We start from the raw sequence: 20,624 nt of genomic DNA, 5'->3' as shown, positions 1-20,624 counted from the left end.
AACTGTATGGTAGATTTAAAACTGTCATGGATGGAGGAATAATTCAGAAACATCGCTTGAGTAACCATAAGGACGAATCTCTGCAGTTCATTTGCAGGCACTGTGAAATGGTTATCAGAGATTTAAGTATTGTAGATTTTGTGATCTTTTGGATTTACTTTGGCAATATGCTAGAGTACTTACAACATAATTATTATTTCCCATCTGTGGGTATCCTGATCATTTGAAAGATATCCCACTATCATTACATAGATTTTCTAATTTAGAAATGTCAGTACAGTAATAAAATGAATCATGGACTTCTTTCAGCAGCATGATTACCAAAAGGAAAATCTTACTCAATTTGTAGTGATCAAATGCCTGCACACAATGGACAAGAGTCTATGCTATCTTAACTTGGTTATACTGTACATACTTTCTATCCAAGAATCAAGTGTAAAGATGTCAAATGCATGTAAGTGTCTAACAGAAATTATTGTGTAGAAGGAAGCAATAGTCTGTGACATACTCTTTCCTGTGCTCCAAAAAGCAACTGCAAAAAAACTTCACTCCTAATTTCCCTATTCAAGCTTATTTTAAATTGATAAATCCCCGTCAGTGGTTCCCCAGATGGAGAAATAACCTTTCCTTGATCACACTAATTTAAACAAATCTCAATTAAAGTTCTGTAGGACTGGTCACAGTATCGCAAAAGCCTTCTTGGGTCTTTAGTCATCTTTGGTCTCAAACGATTAATCATTTACGGCTTTTAGTAAAATAAATTTTGTCAACTGTGTTATACTGAAAATAACATAGAAGAAAGTCATTCAGTACATTAAGCCCATGCTAGCTCTCTAGGGATGATTCTCATTAGTCCTATTGTCTTTATTCTCTCCTTCAACTGATTTTCTCTCATTCATGCATTTTAACTGCCCTTTCCTTCCTTTTGCTACCAACCTCTGCTAGGGGAATTTGCAGAAGCCAAGTAACATACCAAGATATCTTTGATACTAATATTTCATTATGTACTTCAACACTTTAAAGGTTTTCTTGCCCCTTAAAAGAACCTGGTTCCTTGATAAATGTTCTCTGTAAATCCTTCCTGTGCACTGTAACAGCATAATTCATGTCAAAATATGCTTTTGCTTTGAAATATATTTCATCCTTTGTGTATAAAGTAATCAGATTGAAAGTCATGCAAACCTCTTTGGCTTTTCTCCATTTTGCTGGCAATGATAATCTTTTGAAATCCCTTTTTGGAGACCATGTAGACACGAGAGAGTGTGGGGTCTTTTCTGGTTTCCCTCTGGATCATCTCTGCCATAATAGGGACACTGTTGATTTGCATTCTGGAGAATTCATCAAAAGGAGTGTCCTTTTTAAAAAAAAATTCCAAGGGTAAATGGGACAATCTATCAGCATTTCCATGATTAGTCATCCTCTTGAATTCACTCGTGTAGTTGTGTCCTCTATGAAACAGAGCCCGTCTCTGCATTCTTGCTGCTGTTAGTGGAACATCCTTCTGTGGACCGAAAATAAAGACTAGTGTTTAGTGATCAGAAATGAGGGTAAAAGACACCTTTATGAGAATGAAGTGTATACTGACCAATACTAAACTAGGCATGACAACCCGCCTCAGAGTACTGAAATGTTACATTTATTCAGTTACATTATATGGCTCAGTGTTGGACAATATCTAGTCACATAAGGAAACAAATTGAAGCAGCAGAGATGTGGTTTTTGAGGAGGATGCAAAGAATATCATGGACAAAACGAATATCTAACGAGGATGTCATGAACAGAGCAAACACAAAAAGAGAAATGATGTATGAGATCATGAAAAGGCAATGTAACTTCATTGGACATGTGATTAGGAAAGAGGAGTTAGAATGCACGGTAATTATGGGAAAGATTGAAGGGAGGAAAGCAAGAGGAAGACAAAGACAAATGATGATGGAGACAGCAGCCATAGAACTGGAAATGAATACCAATGAGTTGATCCACTTGACCCGAAACAGGAGTTTGTGGGCCATGGCAGTCAAAGCTCAAACTGGGCACAGCACCTGATGATGATGAATGAGGGTAAAATCTCTCCCGTACAAATACTGGCTGAAATAGTTTACAACCAAATCATACTCAAGCCTCTCTATCAATCTCTGCGTAAAGAACACTTGAAGATGCAATGAAAGGAAACAAGTCTATGTTGGCCTAGAGCCTTCATCACGATGTCTATGGGTATCCACTTCAATCAGTCATAACATGTGACATGGCTGCACCAATACCATAAGGTGAGCTGCCACAAGCAAGCTTCACTGGATGATGTGAACATTGCTTGTGAGTACAGTGTCTGATGTCATCATTTCCTTTGCATTTTGGAAAGTCATCTCGCACTGCTTTTTCCATTGCCATTCCTTCCTGATCTACAGTAAAGAGTTACAGGAGTGGAGCATAGTAGCCAACTTTGGCAGGAACTGTTACAGGAATGAACAAGTTCTTAAAAGGACCACAATTGTGACACAGCCTTTGGTCTTGAGGCATCCAGCACTACTTGAATTTTCTCAGCACACTTGGGTAATTCTTGTGCATCAATGATGTGACCACAGTAAGTAATGCCTGGTTTAAAGAATTCACACCTGTTGCATTGTGCTCTCAGCCCCAAATCTTCAAATCTTTTTAACACCATCTTGACATTTTGAAAATGTTCCTTGTCATCCTCGCCGGTAGCAATGAGTGCCCGGGCAGTCCGACAGCACCTGGTCCATCGCTTTCTACCAGAGTGCAGGATCAGATGCAGATACTCCAAAAATAAGCATATTACAGTGAAAAAGCCCTTTGGAGTGCTTATGGCAAGAAATACTTCGGACAATTCTTCCATCTCCATCTATAGGTAGGCCTCAGCTAAGTTGATTTCACTGAAGTGTTTCCTTCCAGAAAGGTTTGTAAAGATGTCCTCTATCCTGAGCTGGAGGTCATAAAGTGTCATAGAAAACTATAGCACAGAAACAGCCTTGCCCATCTAGTCTGTGAAAATCATTAAAACTGCCTCATCTCAGCGACCTGCACCCTGGTAATAGCACTCCATAACCCTCCCATCCACGTACATATCCAAACTTCTTCTCCTGAAAGTTGAAATTGAAATCACATCCATAACTTGCACTGGCAGCTCATCTCACACTGTCACCACTCTCTGAGTGCAGAAGATTTCTCCCACATTCCCCTTAAACATTTCACCTTTCACCCTTAACCCATGACCTCTAGTTGTAGTCTCACACATCCTCAATGGAAAAAGCCTTTTGCATTTATTCTGTCTATACCCCTCATAATTTTGTATACCTCTATCAAATCTCCCCTCAATCTCTGACATTCTGGGGAATAAAGTTCTAAACTATTCAATTGTTCCTTATAACTCAGGACCTCCAATCCTGGCAATGTCCTTGCAAATTTTCTCTCTACTCTTTCAATCTTATTTACATCTTTCCTGTAGGTAGATGAACAAAGGTGCACACAATACAACAAATTAGGCCTCACCAATGTCTTACACAATTTCAGAATAGCATCCCAACTCCTGTACTCAGTACCTTTAAGTATGAAGTCCTATGAGCCAAAAACTTGCTTAACGACCCTATCTACTGGTAATACAACTTTCAGTGAATTATGGACCTGTATTTCCACATTCCTTTGTTCTCCACAATGCACAATGCTCTAACATTCATTGTGTGAGACCTACCCTGGCTGGTTCTCTCTAAGTCAACACCTCACACTTGTCTCTATTAAATTCCACCTGCCATTTTTCAGCCCATTTTTCTAGCAGGTCCAAATCCCTCTGCATGCTTTGGTATCATCCTCACTGTCAACTACATGCCTAATCTTGGTGTCATCCACAAATCTGATGATCCAGTTAACTGCTTTATATTCCAGATTATAGATTAGGATGACAAAACAACATCAGACCCAGCACCGATAACTATGACACTTCACTGGTCAAATTTTCTCAAGTGAGAGATGCAACCATCTACTACCACTGTTGGGCTTCTCCCACAAAACAAATGTGTAATCCAATTTACTACCTCATCTTGAATGCCAAGCGACTGAAACTTCTCAACCAACCTCCCTTGCGGAACATTGTCAGAGACCTTTCTAAAGTCCATGTAAACAATACCTACTGCCTTGTCTTCATCAACTTTCCTGGTAACATCCTTGAAAAACTATAAGATTGGTTACAAAAATAGAAACATAGAAAATAGGTGCAGGAGTAGGCCATTTGGCCCTCCGAGCCTGCACCACCATTCAGTATGATCATGGCTAATCCACCAACTCAAAACCCTATACCTGCCTTCTCTCCATACCCCCTGATCCCTTTAGCCACAAGGGCCATATCTAGCTCCCTCTTAAATATAGCCAATAAACTGGCGTCAGCTGTTTCCTGTGGCAGAGAATTCCACAGATTCACCACTCTCTGTGTGAAGAAATTTTTCCTCATCTCGGTCCTAAAAGGCTTCCCCTTTATCCTTAAACAGTGACCCCTTGTTCTGGACTTCCCCAACATCGGAAACAATCTTCCTGCATCTAGCCTGTCCGAACCCTTCAGAATTTTATACGTTTCAATAAGATCCCCCCCAATTTTCTAAATTCCAGCCAGTATAAGCCTAGTCGATCCAGTCTTTCTTCATATGAAAGTCCTGCCATCCCAGGAATCAATCTGGTGAACCTTCTTTGTACTCCCTCTATGGCAAGGATGTCTTTCCTCAGATTAGGGGACCAAAACTGCACAGAATACTCCAGGTGTGGTCTCACCAAGGCCTTGTACAAGTGCAGTAGAACATCCCTGCTCCTGTACTCGAATCCTCTTGCTATGAATGCCAGCATACCAATCACCTTTTTCACCGCCTGCTGTACCTGCATGCTCACTTTTAAGGACTGGTGTACAATGACACCCAGGTCTCGTTGCACCTCCCCTTTTCCTAATCGGCCACCATACAGATAATAATGTTTTCCTGTTCTTGCCACCAAAGTGGATAACCTCACATTTATCCACATTAAATTGCACCTGCCATGAATTTGCCCACTCACCTAATCTATCCAAGTCACCCTGCATCCTCTTAGCATCCTCCTCACTGCTAACACTGCCACCCAGCTTCGTGTCGTCCACAAACTTGGAGATGCTGCATTTAGTTCCCTCATCTAAGTCATTAATATATATTGTAAACAACTGGGGTTCCAGCACTGAGCCTTGCGGTACCCCACTAGTCACTGCCTGCCATTCTGAAAAGGTCCCGTTTATTCCCACTCTTTGCTTCCTGTCTGCCAGCCAATTCTCTATCCACATCAATACCATACCCCCAATACCGTGTGCTTTAAGTTTGCACACTAATCTCCTGTGTGGGACCTTGTCAAAAGCCTTTTGAAAATCCAAATATACCACATCCACTGGTTCTCCCCTATCCACTCTACTAGTTACATCCTCAAAAAATTCTATGAGATTCGTCAGACATGATTTCTCTTTCACAAATCCATGCTGACTTTGTCCGATGATTTCACCGCTTTCCAAATGTGCTGTTATCACATCTTTGATAACTGACTCTAGCATTTTCCCCACCACTGATGTTAGGCTAACCGGTCTTTAATTCCCTGGTTTCTCTCTCCCTCCTTTTTTAAAAAGTGGGGTTACATTAGCCACCCTCCAATCCTCAAAAACTATTCCAGAATCTAAAGAGTTTTGAAAAATTATCACGAATACGTCCACTATTTCTTGGGCTACTTCCTTATGCACTCTGGGATGCAGACCATCTGGCCCTGGGGATTTATCTGCCTTTAATCCCTTCAATTTACCTAACACCACTTCCCTACTAACATGTATTTCCCTCAGTTCCTCCATCTCACTAGACCCTCTGTCCCCTACTATTTCCGGAAGATTATTTATGTCCTAATTAGTGAAGACAGAACCAAAGTAGTTATTCAATTGGTCTGCCATGTCCTTGTTCCCCATGATCAATTCACCTGTTTCTGACTGTAAGGGACCTACATTTGTCTTAACCAATCTTTTTCTTTTCACATATCTATAAAAGCTTTTACAGTCAGTTTTTATGTTCCCTGCCAGCTTTCTCTCATAATCATTTTTCTCTTTCCTAATTAAGCCCTTTGTCCACCTCTGCTGGACTCTGAATTTCTCCCAGTCCTCAGGTGTGCTACTTTTTCAGGCTAATTTGTATGTTTCTTCTTTGGAATTGATACTATCCCTAATTTCCCTTGTCAGTCATGGGTGCTCTACCTTCCCTGGTTTATTCTTTTTCCAAACTGGGATGAACAATTGTTGTAGTTCATCAATGCGACCTTTAAATGCTTGCCATTGCATATCCACCGTCAACCCTTTAAGTATCATTTGCCAATCTACCTTAGCTAATTCACGTCTCATACCTTCAAAGTTAATCTTCTTTAAGTTCAGAACCTTTGCTTCTGAATTAACTATGTCACTCTCCATCTTAATGATGTCATGTCCGGTCCGTGAAGTCCGTATTCCGGTTCACGGACCAGTCCATCGACCCTTGATCCAGGTTTCCCTGTCTACCCTGTTTGTTATTGTGGAGCTCTAACTGAGGCAGCTGATGCTCGTGGGGGCTGGCTGCATAAATACCTGCAGAGACCAGGGTGTGGCTGCTGGATTGTTCTTATCCTTACTACTTGTATCCCTTCCTCTGCCTTCTGTTTCCTCGCCTGAAGCTCTGCCTTGTCTTGCCGGTAACTCTTGCCTCGCCTGAAGTTCTCGTCTCACCTTGCGTTGCCTGAAACCTTGCCTTGTCTTACTGATAACTCTCGTCTCGTCTCGCCTGCAGTCTTGTCCTGGAGCCACCCTGTACCTAGCTCCCTTCCTGTCCCTTGCCTCCATCGGGTAAGCCAGGCCGTCTCACCGTTACCTGCAGTTGGTTCTGTCCCTTCCTGTCCTATGCCTCCGTCGGTGGTGTACCGCGCCCTGCCCAGGTCATCCGCGCCCTGCCCCAGAGGAGTCTGCCGAGCCTCAAGCCTGAAGGTTGCAGCCTCGTGCCGAGCCTCAAGCCTGAAGGCTGCAGCCTCGTGCCGAGCCTCAAGCCTGAAGACTGCAGCCTCATGCCGAGCCGAGCCTCAAATCTCCTGCCTCAGGCCTCCAGTCTCGCCTCGCCTCAGGTCTTCTGCCTCCAGCCTCCAGCCTCGCCTCAAGTCTCCTGCCTCCAGCCTCCGGCCTCTCCTCAAGTATCCTGCCTCCAGCCTCCAGCCTTGCCTTGCCTCCTGCCTCCAGCTTCCAACCTCACCTCGCCTCAGGTCTCCTGCCTCCAGCCTCACCTTGCCTCAAGACTCCTGCCTCCAGCCTCCAGCCTCGCTTCGCCTCAAGTCTCCTGCTTCCAGCCTCACCTCACCTCAAGTCTCCTACCTCCTGCCAAGCCACACCTCAAGTCTTCTACCTCCTGCCAAGCCTCGCCTCGTCTCTAAGACTCCAGCCTTGTCCTGCCTGCAAGCCAAGCCTCGTCCTTGCCTAGTTCTGGGCTCCGAGGCAAGACCCAGGTACTGGGTCCTTGTCCAGTCTCTGGCTCGGAGTCCAAGTGCGGGCTCCTAGCTCTTTTGTCCAGCCCTGTTCCAGGTTCCTGGTTTTCCTGTCCATGTCCTTGCCATCGACCTGTATCCTAGTCCTGTCCCTAGTACTTCAGTGTCTGTGTCTTGCACTTGGGTCCGTTCCCAGCCACCTCCTTATGACAAATGAAGAATTCCACCATATTATGGTCTCTCTTACTCAAGGGACATGACCTACCTTGCACAAAGCCATCTTGACTAATACTAAACAATCCCTGTCTATCCAAATGCACATATATCCGGTCTCCCAGATTACCTTCCAATAACTTTCCCACTTCTGATGTCAGGCTCACCAGCCCAAAATTTCCTAGTATACTCTTAGAACTTTTCTTAGACAGTGTAACAACAATAGCTAACCTCACCTGTTGCTAAGGATGATATAAGAATACCTGCTAAGGTCCCTGCATTTGCAGGGTCAGAGGAAACAGCTTGTCATGCTCTAGGTATTTGTCCACACTGATTTGCCTTAAGATCATGAAATCCTCTTCCTCTGTAATCTGTATCGGATCCATGACCTCACTTCTGCTTTGTCTCACTTCCACACACTCAGTATCCGTGTCCTGAATAAATACAGATGCAAAAAGATCCATTTAAGATCTCTCCATCTCTTTTGGCTCCATGCATAGAATACCATTCTGATCTTCCAGAGGACCAATTTTGTTTTCTACAATCCTTTTGATCTTAACATATGCGTAGAAGCCCTTAGGAGTCTCCTTCACCTTGTCTGCTAGTGCAACCTCATACCTTCACTTAGCCCTTCTGATTTATTTCTTAAGTGCTTTCTTGCATTTCATAAACTCCATTAAGTATCTCATTTGTTCCTACTTGCCTACACCTGCTATGCACCTTTCCTAAACCTGTTATCCTTGCCCTCCATTCTGACAAGCACATACATGCTATGTACTCGCAGAATTTCACTTTTGAAGGTCTCCCACTCAGCAAGTACAATATTGCCAAAAATCAGCTTGTCCTAATCCACACTAGCTACATTGTTTCTGATACCATCAACACTGGCCTTTCTCCAATTTAGAATTTCAACCCACTGAAAGTATTTTTCCATATTTACTTTGCAAAGATCACTAGATGCAAAGTATTCCCCTACACATACTTCTGTCAGCTGCCCAGTCTAATTCCCTAATAGCAGATCAAACACTGCATACTCTCTTATTGGGACTGCTATGTGCTGTTTAAGGAAACATTCCTGAACACATTTGAGAAAAGCTATCCTATCTAGTCTTTTTACAGTGTGGGAATCCCAATCAATACGTGGAAAGTTAAAATCACCTCCTATCACAATCTCATGTTCCTCACAACAGTCTGCAATTTCTCTGCAAATCTGTTCCTATAAATCTCACGGACAGTTGGATTGTCTATAATATAGCCCCATTAATGAGCTCATTCCTTTCTTGATATTGATCTACTTTCTGAATTGGGTTGATGGTGACGTTAAAATCACCAGAGGTCATGGCAAATCCATTCTTCTTGACCACTGATACCACTGGCATTGCCAATGGGCTCCACTCAACCTTGGAAAGAATTCCTTCAGCCTTCATGTGATCTAGCTCACTGGCCACTTTATCATGGATGGTTTAAGGAACTGGAAGGACTTTGCAAAACTTAGCTGTGAAATTTCATTTTACCCTTGATATATTGTCATTTTCAATGTCACCCCTGAACACTGCTGTGGCATCATCAGTACATTCCTTAATTCACTTTCAGTTGACTCTATAACAGGGGATGTGGCATTCAAATAGTGGATGGATTTCCAATCCAGTTGCAATTGTCTCAACCACTCACATCCAGGCAATGCTGGCCCTTTGGTTTTAACCACATACACGCCCAAGGTTACTGACACACATGAATGATCTTTTTTCCAGTGTAAGATCTTAGTTGGCTATCTGCAGGCTTCAGTATAATATCTTTGAAAGGTCATTCAAACTCCATGTGTGGAATGACTGAAACAATTGGGCTAATGTCCAAATCCATTTTATTTAATTTGTTGTTCGCTTCTGGTGTACACCATATAGCTTGTCTTCATTAGTTTTCACATTGTTTTATGTTTGGGGATCACATACACATGGTTTTGTGTATGTGATCCCCAAACACAGCAGTTGCAATATTTTATTTGGCCTGGCCAGTTCCTGTTTAGACATTGCAATTTCATTCATGATTTCATTCCTCACTGCAACTCAGTTGAATCTCTGTCTGCTGTTTCCATTGATACAGCAATTTCAACTATTCTTTTAAATGTGAGTTGTGCCTCAGTTAGAAGCCATTTTTGAATGCTTTCTTATAAGATTCCACAAACTAAATGATCTCTCAGTGCATCATTAAGGCCATCACAGAAATGACAATGATCAGACAATCTCTTGAATTCATCCATGTACGCTGAAATAGACTCCTTTTTCTTTTAATTCCAGTTCTGGAACCTAAAGCGTTATGCAGTCAACAATAGTTTCAGTTCTAAATGTTCCTGCATTTCTTCTATGATAATAGCAAAGCTCATTTCAGCTAGTTTGGGTGGATCTGTTAAACTTCTAAACAAACTGTATGCTCTTCCACCTCGTGCACTCAGCGAAGCCGACACTCACTTGCATTGGCTATTTCACTTGCTTCAAAATACTGCTCAATTTGCTCCATATATAATATCCAGTTACCTGTCGTGTAATTGAATGGATTTACCTTTCGGATGTAACCAGGCATTTCTGCTCTTTTTTAAATTTCTGACTATTTTCACCCTGTAACCCATGAATTCATTTTCTGCCTTTTTTAAAACTCAAAAGTCTTGCTGCTCTTCAACAGGCAGGTAGTTGCCACTGGTTTGCTTAAAACTTCTTTGTCACCACTAATATATTTTGTAATCCCAAAGCATAAAACTAATTGAAAGAAAAAGATGGAGAAATCGGGAGATGTGTGTAAACTTCATTTTTACTTTTTAGCAAGATGCACACTTATGACATGATGGTGTGATGATGTATATCATTCACATACTTTTAAATATAATTCATATTGAATTATCTAAACAAACAAAGAATGCTTAATCAAACAATATTACTCAAGTATTACTGAAATATTAAACTGACAACAAACTTGTTCTTTCTGGTGCAGCTGGATGGATCCTATGCTTTGATTCAGGAACCAACACTTCAGCCATTGTGAGCAGCAGGAGGGCATTGGGCTGCTGTACACAAGATGGCTTTTTCATCATGTAAGTATTCCACGTCATTGCTGCCCTGTTTACTGAAGCAGTTTCAAAGACGGGCCATGCATTTAGCAAACCAAAGGCTTTGATAGTAGGATTTCAATGAAGTCCCACACGTGGGATGGTAAAAGAGATTGGTGCATTGTGGGCATGCTATATTGGTGCCAGAATGTATGGTGACACTAGAGAACTGCCCCCAGTACATGATTACGTTGTGCTGTTTCGTTAATGCAAACGACACATTTCAATGTACTGCATGTTTTGATGTACATTTAATAAACAAATAACTCTGATTCTGAGGAACATAGATTCATTATTCCAATTCAGATAAATATACCAGCATAGATTGAGAGATGGTTAAAGATACTTCTGGGTCTTTCTTGTAAATAGTGAAAAAAAAGGTAAATTGCCAATTGATGAGCTTTGACATGGGGGTACCAAAGGGTTTGACGCTAGTGTAGTTTTTCACTGTTGTGCCTGACTGACTATTCTTCCTCTACGTGACAACTTGGACGGTTATTCAACAACACGGGCAATTCTGTTCTCTCTGTCGATACTACCGCCTCATTAATGTGGTCAATCAATTCTTGATATTGATCTATTTCCTTTATTGGTTTGATGCTGACTTAAAATCACCATAGATCAGGCTGACACATTCTTCTTGACTGATGATACTACTCATGTTGCCCACAGGCTCCAGTCAACCCTGGAAAGAATTCCTTCGGCCTCCATGTGGTCTAGCTCACTGGCTGCTTTATCATGGGTCATATAAGGAAGCGGAAGGGCTTTGCAAATCTTAGGTGTGGCATTTTCATTGAACATTATTTTACCCTCGATATGTCTTCATTTTCAATGTCAATCCTGAACACTGTTGTGGCATTATTCAGTACCTTTCTTAACTCACTTTCAGTTGACTCTATGGCAGGGGATGTGGCACTCAAATAGTGGATGGATTTCCAATCCAGTGGTAATTGTCTCAACCACTCACATCCATGCAATGCTGGTTTTAACCACATACAAGCCTAAAGTAGCTTGTTGGAGTTGTATTTCACTGTTACAAATGTTGCTCCCACAAGAATGGCATTTTCTCCAGTGTCAGATCTTACTTAGATATCTACAGGCTTCCATATAATATCTTTGAAATGCCATTCAAACTCATTTTGTGGAATGAATGAAACAGTTGAGTGAATTTCCAATTCCATTTTATTTAATTATCCATTCACTTCTGGTGTACACCAGATTGTTTATCTCATGTTATTTTTCACATTGTAAATCTCAAGGCTAGGCAGCCTTGTGTTACTCTCATCATTATCAGACTTTTCATCAACAGCATGCATATTAATGCTCTTCTGGAAAACACAACTTGACTAATTAACTTTTTTTCTTCCCTGTACATTCCATTAATTTTGAATGCCTGACATGCTCTTTGTACGTGTCTTTCTTTCCTTCTTTTTCAATCTTTTTATTAGTTTCATAATGATAAACATAACATAGTATTGATACAAAGTTATTGAGATTACATTGTTGTAGTTAACATATTTAAATATAAACCCAGTTGACACACGGGTATTAAACCTTCCAATCGCACAGGATACAAATATAATATACAAAACAAAATGTCTTCCTTTGTTTCATTTTTTGCAAGCTTCACCTTTAAACCAGAATTGGTTTGGTGTCGATGATCCCCAAACACAACATTTGCACAATTTTATCTGGCCAGGCCAGTTTCTGTTTAGACATTGCAGCTTTATTCACGCTCATTTTCATTCCCGACAGCAACTTAATTGAATCTGTGGCTGCAGTTTCCAATGATGCAGCAATTTCAAGTGCCCTTTTAAAAGTGAGTCGTGCTTCAGTTAGAAGCCATTTTTGAACACTTTCTTGTAAGATTCCACAGACCATGTGATCTCTCAGTGCAGGCCATCACTGAAAGGACAATGTCAATTCAGCCATTATGCTGAAATAGACTCCCTTTCATACATAGAAACATAGAAAACATACTGCACAATACAGGTCCTTCGGCCCACAAACTTGTGCTGAACATGCCCCTACCTTAGAACTACCTAGGCTTTACCCATAGCCCTCTATTTTTCTAAGCTCCATGTAGCCATCCAGGAGTCTCTTAAAAGACCCTATTGTTTCCGCCTCCACCGCCGCCGCCGGCAGCCCATTCCACACACACACCACTCTTTGCGTAAGAAACTTACCCCTGACAACTGCTCTGTACCTACTTCCAAGCATCTTAAAACTATGCCCTCTCATGCTAGCCATTTCAGCCTTGGGGAAAAGCCTCTGACTATCCACACAATCAATGCCTCTCATTATCCTGTATACCTCTATCAAGTCACCTCTCATCCTCTGTCGCTCCAAGGAGAAAAGGCCAAGTTCACTCAACCTATTCTCATAAAGCATGCTCCCCATGCTTTCATTTTGAATCCGCTTATGAAACCTAAAACATTTTGCAATCAACAATGAATTCAGTTCTAAATGTTCCTGCATTTCTTTCATGATATCAGTTAAGTTCATTTCAGCTGGTTTGGTTGGATCTGTTAAACTTCTGAGTAAACTGTATGCTCTTCCATCTCATGCACTCAGCAAAGCTGACACTTGCCTTGCATTGGCTATTTCACTTGCTTCAAAATTCTACTTAATCTGCTCCATATATAATACCCAGTTATCTGTTGTGTAACCGAACACATTTACCTTTCTGATGTAACCAGACATTTCTGTTCTTTTTTAAACTTATGACTAATATCACCCGGTAACCCATGAATTCATCCATTTTCTGCCTTTTTTTAACTCGAAAGTCTTGCTGCTCTTCAACAGGTAGGTAGTCACATCAGGTTTGTTTAAAACTTCGTCGTCACCATTGTTATGTTTTGTAACTCCAAAGCATAAGGATAATTGAAAGAAAAACATGGCGAAACCAGGAGATGTGTATAAACTTCATTTTTACTTTTTAGCGAGATGCACACTTGTGACATAGTGGAGTGATGATGTATGCCATTCACATACTTTTACGTATAATCTATATTGAATTATTTAAACAAACAAAGAATGCCTAATCAAACAATATTACTCAAGTATTACTGAAATATTAAATTGACAACAAACTTGTCCTTTCTGGTGCAGCTGGATGGAATCCATGCTTTGATTCAGGAACCAATTCTTCAGCCATTGTGAGCAGGAGGAGGGCATTGGGCTGCTGTACACAAGATGGCTTTTTTATCATGTAAGTGCTCCAAGTTATTGCTGCCCTGTTTACTGAAGTAGGTTAGAAGTCTGACCATGTAATTAGCAAACCAAAGGCTCTGATAGTAGGATTTCAATAAAGTCCCACACATGGAATTGGTAAAAGAGATTGGTGCATTGTGGGCATGCTTTATTGGTGCCAGAATGTATGGTGACACTAGAGAACTGCTCCCAGTACATCGTTAGGTTGTGCTGTTTTCTTAATGCAAAGGACGTATTTCAATGTTCTACATGTTTTGATGTACATTTAATAAACAAATAACTCTGATTCTGAGGAACATAGATTCAGATTCCAATTCAGATAAATATACCAGCATAGATTGAGAGGTAGTTAAGATATTTCTGGGTCTTTCTTGTGAATAGTAAAAAAAAAGCTGATAAATTGCCAATTGATGAGCTTTGACATGGGGTACCAAAGGGTTTGACACTAGTGTAGTTTTTCACTGTTGTGCCTGACTGACCATTCTTCCTCTACATGACAACTTGGACAGTTATTCAACAACACGTGCAATTCTGTTCTCTCTGTCGATAATACCACCCCATTAGTGTGGTCACTCATTTCTTGATATTGATTTATTTCCTTTACAGGTTTGATGTTGAGCTTAAAATCGCCATAGATCAGGCAGACACATTCTTCTTGACTGCTGATACTACTCATGTTGCCCACGGGTCCCAGTTAACCCTGGAAAGAATTCCTTCGGCCTCCATGTGATCTACCTCACTGGCTACTCTATCATGGATAGTATAAGGAACAGGAAGGACTTTGAAAATCTTGGTTGTGGCATTTTCTTTTAACAATATTTTACCCTTCGTACGTTTTCATTTTTGATCTCATTCTTGAACACTGTTGTGACATCATTCAGTGCATTTCTTAATTCACTTCCAATTGACTCTATTGCAGGGGATGTGGCATTCAAATAGTGGATGGATTTCCATTCAAATTGTAATTGTCTCAACCAGTCACATCCATGCATTGCTGGCCCTCTAGTTTTAACCACGTACAAGCCCAAGATAGCTTGTTGGTTGTTGTATTTCACTATAATGAATGTTACTCCTGCAAGAATGATCTTTTCTCCAGTGTAAGTTCTTAGTTGGATATCTGCAGGCTTCATTATAGTATCTTTGAAATGCCATTCAAACTCATTTTGGGAATGACTGAAACAGTTGAGCTAATGTCCAGTTCCATTTTATTTAATTTGCCATTCACTTTTGGTATACACCAGAGTCTTTGTCTCCTGTTAGTTTTCACATTGTAAATCTTAGCAAAACTTGGCACTCACTTTGCATTGGCTATTTTGTTTGCTTCAAAATACTGTTCAATTTGCTCCGTTCATAATATTCAGTTATCCATTGTGTAATCGACTGCATTTACCTTTCCAATGTAGCCAGGCATTTCTGCTCTTTTTTTAAATTTCTGACTATTATCACCTGGTATCACATGAATTCATCCATTTTCTGTCTTTTTTAACTGAAAGGTCTTGTTGCTCTTCAACAGGTAGGTAATCTCCTCAGATTTGTTTAAAACTTCCTCATCACCACTGTTATATTTTGTAACTCCAAATCATAAAAATAATTGGAAGAAAAACATGGAGGGACTGGGAGATGGGTTAAAACTTAATTTTTATGACGTGGTGGCATGATGACGTAAGTTAGAAGATGGATCATGCACTTAGTAAACCAAAGTTTTCAATATTAGGATTTCAATAAAGTCCCGCACATGAAATTGGTAAAGAGTTTGGAGCCGTGTGGGCATGCTATATTGGTGCCAGAATGTATGGCAATGCCCCCAGTACATCGTTAGGTTGTGCTGGTTGTTAATGCAAATGATGCATTTCCACGTACTGCATGTTTTGATGTACATTTAATAAATAAAATAATCTGAATCTGTGGAACATAGAATGCTTCAGATTCAGATTCAGATAAATATACCAGCATAGATTGAGAGATGCTTAAAGATACTTCTGGGTCTCTCTTGTGAATAATAAAAAAAAGCTGGTAAGTTGCCAATTGATGAGCTTTGACATGGGGGTACTAAAGAGTTTGACGCTTGTGTAGTTTCCAGTGTTGTACCTGACTGACCATTCTTCCTTTACAACACAACATTGGATGGTTTCTCAATAGCAGGGACAATTCTGTTCTCACTTGGTATTCCCAACTTCACATTTCCCAGCAGGATAATTAAATAACAAAGGAAGAATGGATTGTCTCTCCAATCCCTGGAAAGTTGGATCATCCACTGCTGTCCAGCTGCGAAAACTGGCACAGGTGAGGTGGAATTTATTGGAGAGTACGGCAGGAAAAAACAAACTAGTGATTACAGGGATTTCTATACAAACTCACCAAAAGCCTTCTGTAGAACAAGTCTACTATCTTTACCTAGTTTGATTTGGCCTGTATGTGATTGATGTATAAAAGGCCCAACAAGCCTTCAGTTGTATCATTAATGATGTGTTGAACTCAGGAAGGAATAAAATTGGATGGAGCCTGACATTGGTCTCGATATGCATTCGGTCAGAGTAACATTGCTTCTAGTTGAAGATGGGAAGTCAGCTTCACATTTTTGTACTCAAGAGAGTCATACCTTACCCACTGTTTGCTTTCTGCTATCGCAATCATAGGGAAGTTCCTGTCTCATCAGTAGGACATATCCTGGGTAGTTACAGCCTGGCATCAGGTCAAACATGTGTAACATGCTGTAAGGTTTCACTGACAGTGTAATGGTTTCTCAGTAGCAGCAATGTTTGGGTTATGACTAGAGATAACGGGGTTTGGAATGCTGTTGTTCCTTCTTGTGAGCTGGAAGAGAGATTTTCGCGGTCTTTTGCCAGGGAGAGATGAGGAGAGAAGACACGAATGGAGGGACTTGGTAGACCACCGGACAGGGTGGACAGGGTGTACTTGGAGCGAGGGTCCAAAGGGCAGCCAAGATCAGAGGAGGTCGATGGTGAACGATCGACTTATCAGTGAGCTCCAACATTGTGCAGCAGACTGTCTAATAGGATTGGGCCCTTTTTTTTCTTGTTTTCCGTTTCTTTACTAACCATATTGTCAGAGTAAGAATTATAAAGCTTAATCGTTTAATCGCATATTGTGTACTGTTTGTTATTTTGGGGTACTGATTTGTAACAGGGGACACATTGCACAGCATCCACCCAAACGAGATTTCTTAGTTTGGCCAGCCCGGGGGCTATCACCCCTTGTATTAAGCTGCTAGCCAAAGCGAGAGTCACAATTGTGGAGGCTACGTTCGTGATTGATTCTGTTGGATGCTGTGTGATTACCCAGAGCAATGAATCAGTGAGGCAGATATTTGTACTCCAGATAAATTGTTAATTCCACTGTTAAGCACTGTTGAAGTTGCGATTGTGGGCGGAAGTTTGATAAAATGGCTGACGCAGCTCTCGTTTTAATGCAGACCAGTGCTGAGGTAGCGGTAGCTGGGGGCAGAGATTTCAAAGACAGGGTTCTCTCATTTCTGAGGAGTGAGGGGAAAGGGTGGTCAGATTTGGAATGTCTAATTATTCCACGTTCCCCGGTGAAGAGTGAGAATTCTGAGGTAGTGTCCACCCTTACTTCTCTGGGGAATAAATGGAAAAATCTGATTCAAAGTCCTAGCTATGGCAGGCTCCACCTATTCTCTGGAATAACGCCCACCCCTGAAGGGGAGGAGGAGTATGAGACTTGGGCGGAGCTGACCTCTCAGTTGTTAGATGAGTGGCAGTGCTCTGATGATGAAAAGCGACAGAGATTGGTTGAAAGTTTGAATGGGTGGGTCGCTGACGTTGTCATAGCTGTCAGGTTGAAATCTTCCATAGCGACAGCTGTCAATTAACTGCAAGCACTGGACAATGCTTTTGGTCCAATTGGAAGCCCAGTGGAGCTCATGGTGGGGTTTCAGAACATGCATCAGGAGAAGGGGGTAGAAGCTAAAGAGAGGCAGCTAAATTGCTTGCAGCGCAGAGGGTGACTCAGGCAGCTGAGGTGGATCAGTTAAGAATGGACCAGATAGCCAAGGGCGCCCAGTCCCATGACCTGATTGCTTAGGGTCTCCAACAGTCTCGTAAGACGCGCGCCCTCCATCTTTTGTTGAGCTGATCAGAGAGGTACGGGAGGAGGAAAACACGGCGGCAGCGCGGGAGAACTCGGTCAGCAGGGTACAGTCCTTGGTAGTCGTCCCCTGTGGTGAAGTGACCGCAGGTAGCCTACCCTGGGCAGTGGTAGAGGAGACTGTGTCAGAGTTGAGAACAGAGATATGTCGGCTGTTATCAGCGGGTGTGACCCCGCCATATGATGGAGCTGATGAGGGGATGGATTCCCCAAGGGGACGAACAATGCGGAGGGCTGATGGCAGCAGGTGTCACACCAGAAGGAGAGTGAGCCCTCGGATACCTCAGCGGGAGAGTCGTTGGGAAAACTTAGAGGAGACGCAGTGAGGGAACGGCCTGGGGATCAACACCCCTCTTGTGAAGAGGCTCATGGGGGCCTGCAAGGAGAAGGCTGACGAGAGCTTTCTGGGAACATTGTCCGTGCACCCGGGGTTTCGAGCTGCTTTTGAGGAAGTGCGTGGCAGCATTGGGCTGGATACCGAATTTAAATGAGGGTCTGTGTGGTTCACCCAGTTGAAGCCAATGGTGGTACAGCCCAGGGAAGTAGTGAGAGTGATGGGGACCCCCAAATTTCCCGGAGTGCCTGAGGGTGAAGCCCTCTTAGTGGACGCTCTGGAAGACTAGAGGGGGAGTTGGGATTTCCTGCTGGGGTACTGGTGAGGCCGGAATTGCAGAAGCCCTCAGTTGTACAGGCAAACAGAATGGCAGTGATCATCAGGAACACTACGAAGAGGGAAGTCACCTTCAAGCGGGTATGCCCCTGGCGCATCTGTTCCCGGTGATGGTAATGTCTAGTGCCCCTGTGAGACATGCCGGGGAGAAACTATTGAAAAAGGGGGTAAAGTTGATCGCTGAGTCATTCAATTTCGGGGACTCCCCGGTTCCTGCGGGTTGGAAGAGGAGGCTGGTAGAGAAGATGTTGAAGTTGGAAGGTGTCTTTTCCACCGACGAGTTTGAAGCGTCACACGATCCAGGTGACTGAGGATACCCTGTTCAGAGAAAGGTCGTGGGCACTAGCCCCTGCAGAAGTGGAGGATGTTCGGCAGCATTTGTGTAAATTGAAGGAAGCTGGGATCATCACCGAGTCCTGAGGCCCCTAAGCGTCCCCAATAGTAGTGGCCTGAAAGATGAATGGGAAGTGGATGTGTGTGGACTATAGGACTCTTAACAGGTGCACCATCCTTGACCAGTATACTGTCCCAAGGATTGAAGACGCGCTGGCCTGCCTGAGTGGTGCAAAGTGGTTCAGTGTGTTGGATTTGAGGAGTGGATATTACCAGATCCCCATGAATGTGGCTGACAAAGAGGAAACAGCATTATTATGTCCCCTGGGATCTTTCCAGTTCGAAAGGATGCCCCAGGGCAGCTCGGGAGCTCCTGCAACCTTCCAGTGGGTCATGGAGAAGACGGTGGGGGATATGAAATTGCTTGAGGTATTAGTATATCTGGATGACTTCATAGTATTTGGATCCACCTTGGAAGATCATGAAGCGAGGCTACTGAAGGTGCTGGGCTGCCTGAAACCTGAAGGGTTAAAACTTTCCCTTGACAAGTGCCAGTTCTGCCAAATGTCTGTTAGCTATGTTGGGCACATAGTCTCGCAGTTTGGGGTTGCTACAGACCCAGCTAAGATTGAAACGGTTACCACTTGGCCAAGACCCCAGACTGTGAGTACTCTGCGTTCATTCCTTGGGTTCTGTAGGTACTAACGCAGGTTTGTAAAAGGCTATGTGAAAATGAGTCACCCTTTGAATCAGCTTCTGTGCGGTTACCCTTCCTTGGGGAAGAAAGGGAAGGGGGGAAAAGGACAGGAGGGTGGAGAGTATCTTAGCCCATTGAAGCCCTTTGGACTGAGGTGGGATGCAAAATGTGAAGAGCCCTTTCAGTCGCTGAACAAGCTGCTGACTCAGGCACTGGTGCTGGCTTTTGCGGACCCCCGATTACCATATGTACTGCACGCAGATGCCAGCTGAGAGGGCTTAGGGGGTGTCCTGTATCAGGATCAGGGCTCTGGGTTGAGGCCTGCTGCACTTGTCAGCCGGAGTCTGTCGCCCTCCGAGAAAAACTATCTCACACACAAGTTGGAATTTCTGACGTTGAAATGGGCGGTGGTGGATAAGCTGAGTGACTACCTCTACAGGTCCAAATTTGAGGTGAGGACAGACAACAACCCCCTAACTTATATCCTGACCTCGGCGAAACTGGATGCCACAGGCTATTGGTGGTTGGCGGCATTGTCTGCCTATGATTTCAGCCTGAAGTACCAGTCAGGAAGCTGGAACATTGATGCTGATGCTTTGTCCCAACGGGCACATGAGGGACTGGTCAGGGATGAGGAATGGGAGAACGTTCCTGCCCTGGGGGTGAAGGCCCTGTGTCAGTTTGCCATCACCGTGAAGGCAGAGCAAAAGGAGGGGCAGGAGCGAGCGGTGAAGCAATCGGGGGCATCTGCTGACGCCATCTCCCAAGTTTATTGTAACCTGACA

Source organism: Mobula hypostoma, chromosome 3, assembly GCF_963921235.1.
Source record: "Mobula hypostoma chromosome 3, sMobHyp1.1, whole genome shotgun sequence".
NCBI classification, from domain to species: Eukaryota; Metazoa; Chordata; class Chondrichthyes; order Myliobatiformes; family Myliobatidae; genus Mobula; species Mobula hypostoma.
Note: the sequence above shows the minus strand (reverse complement) of the source record.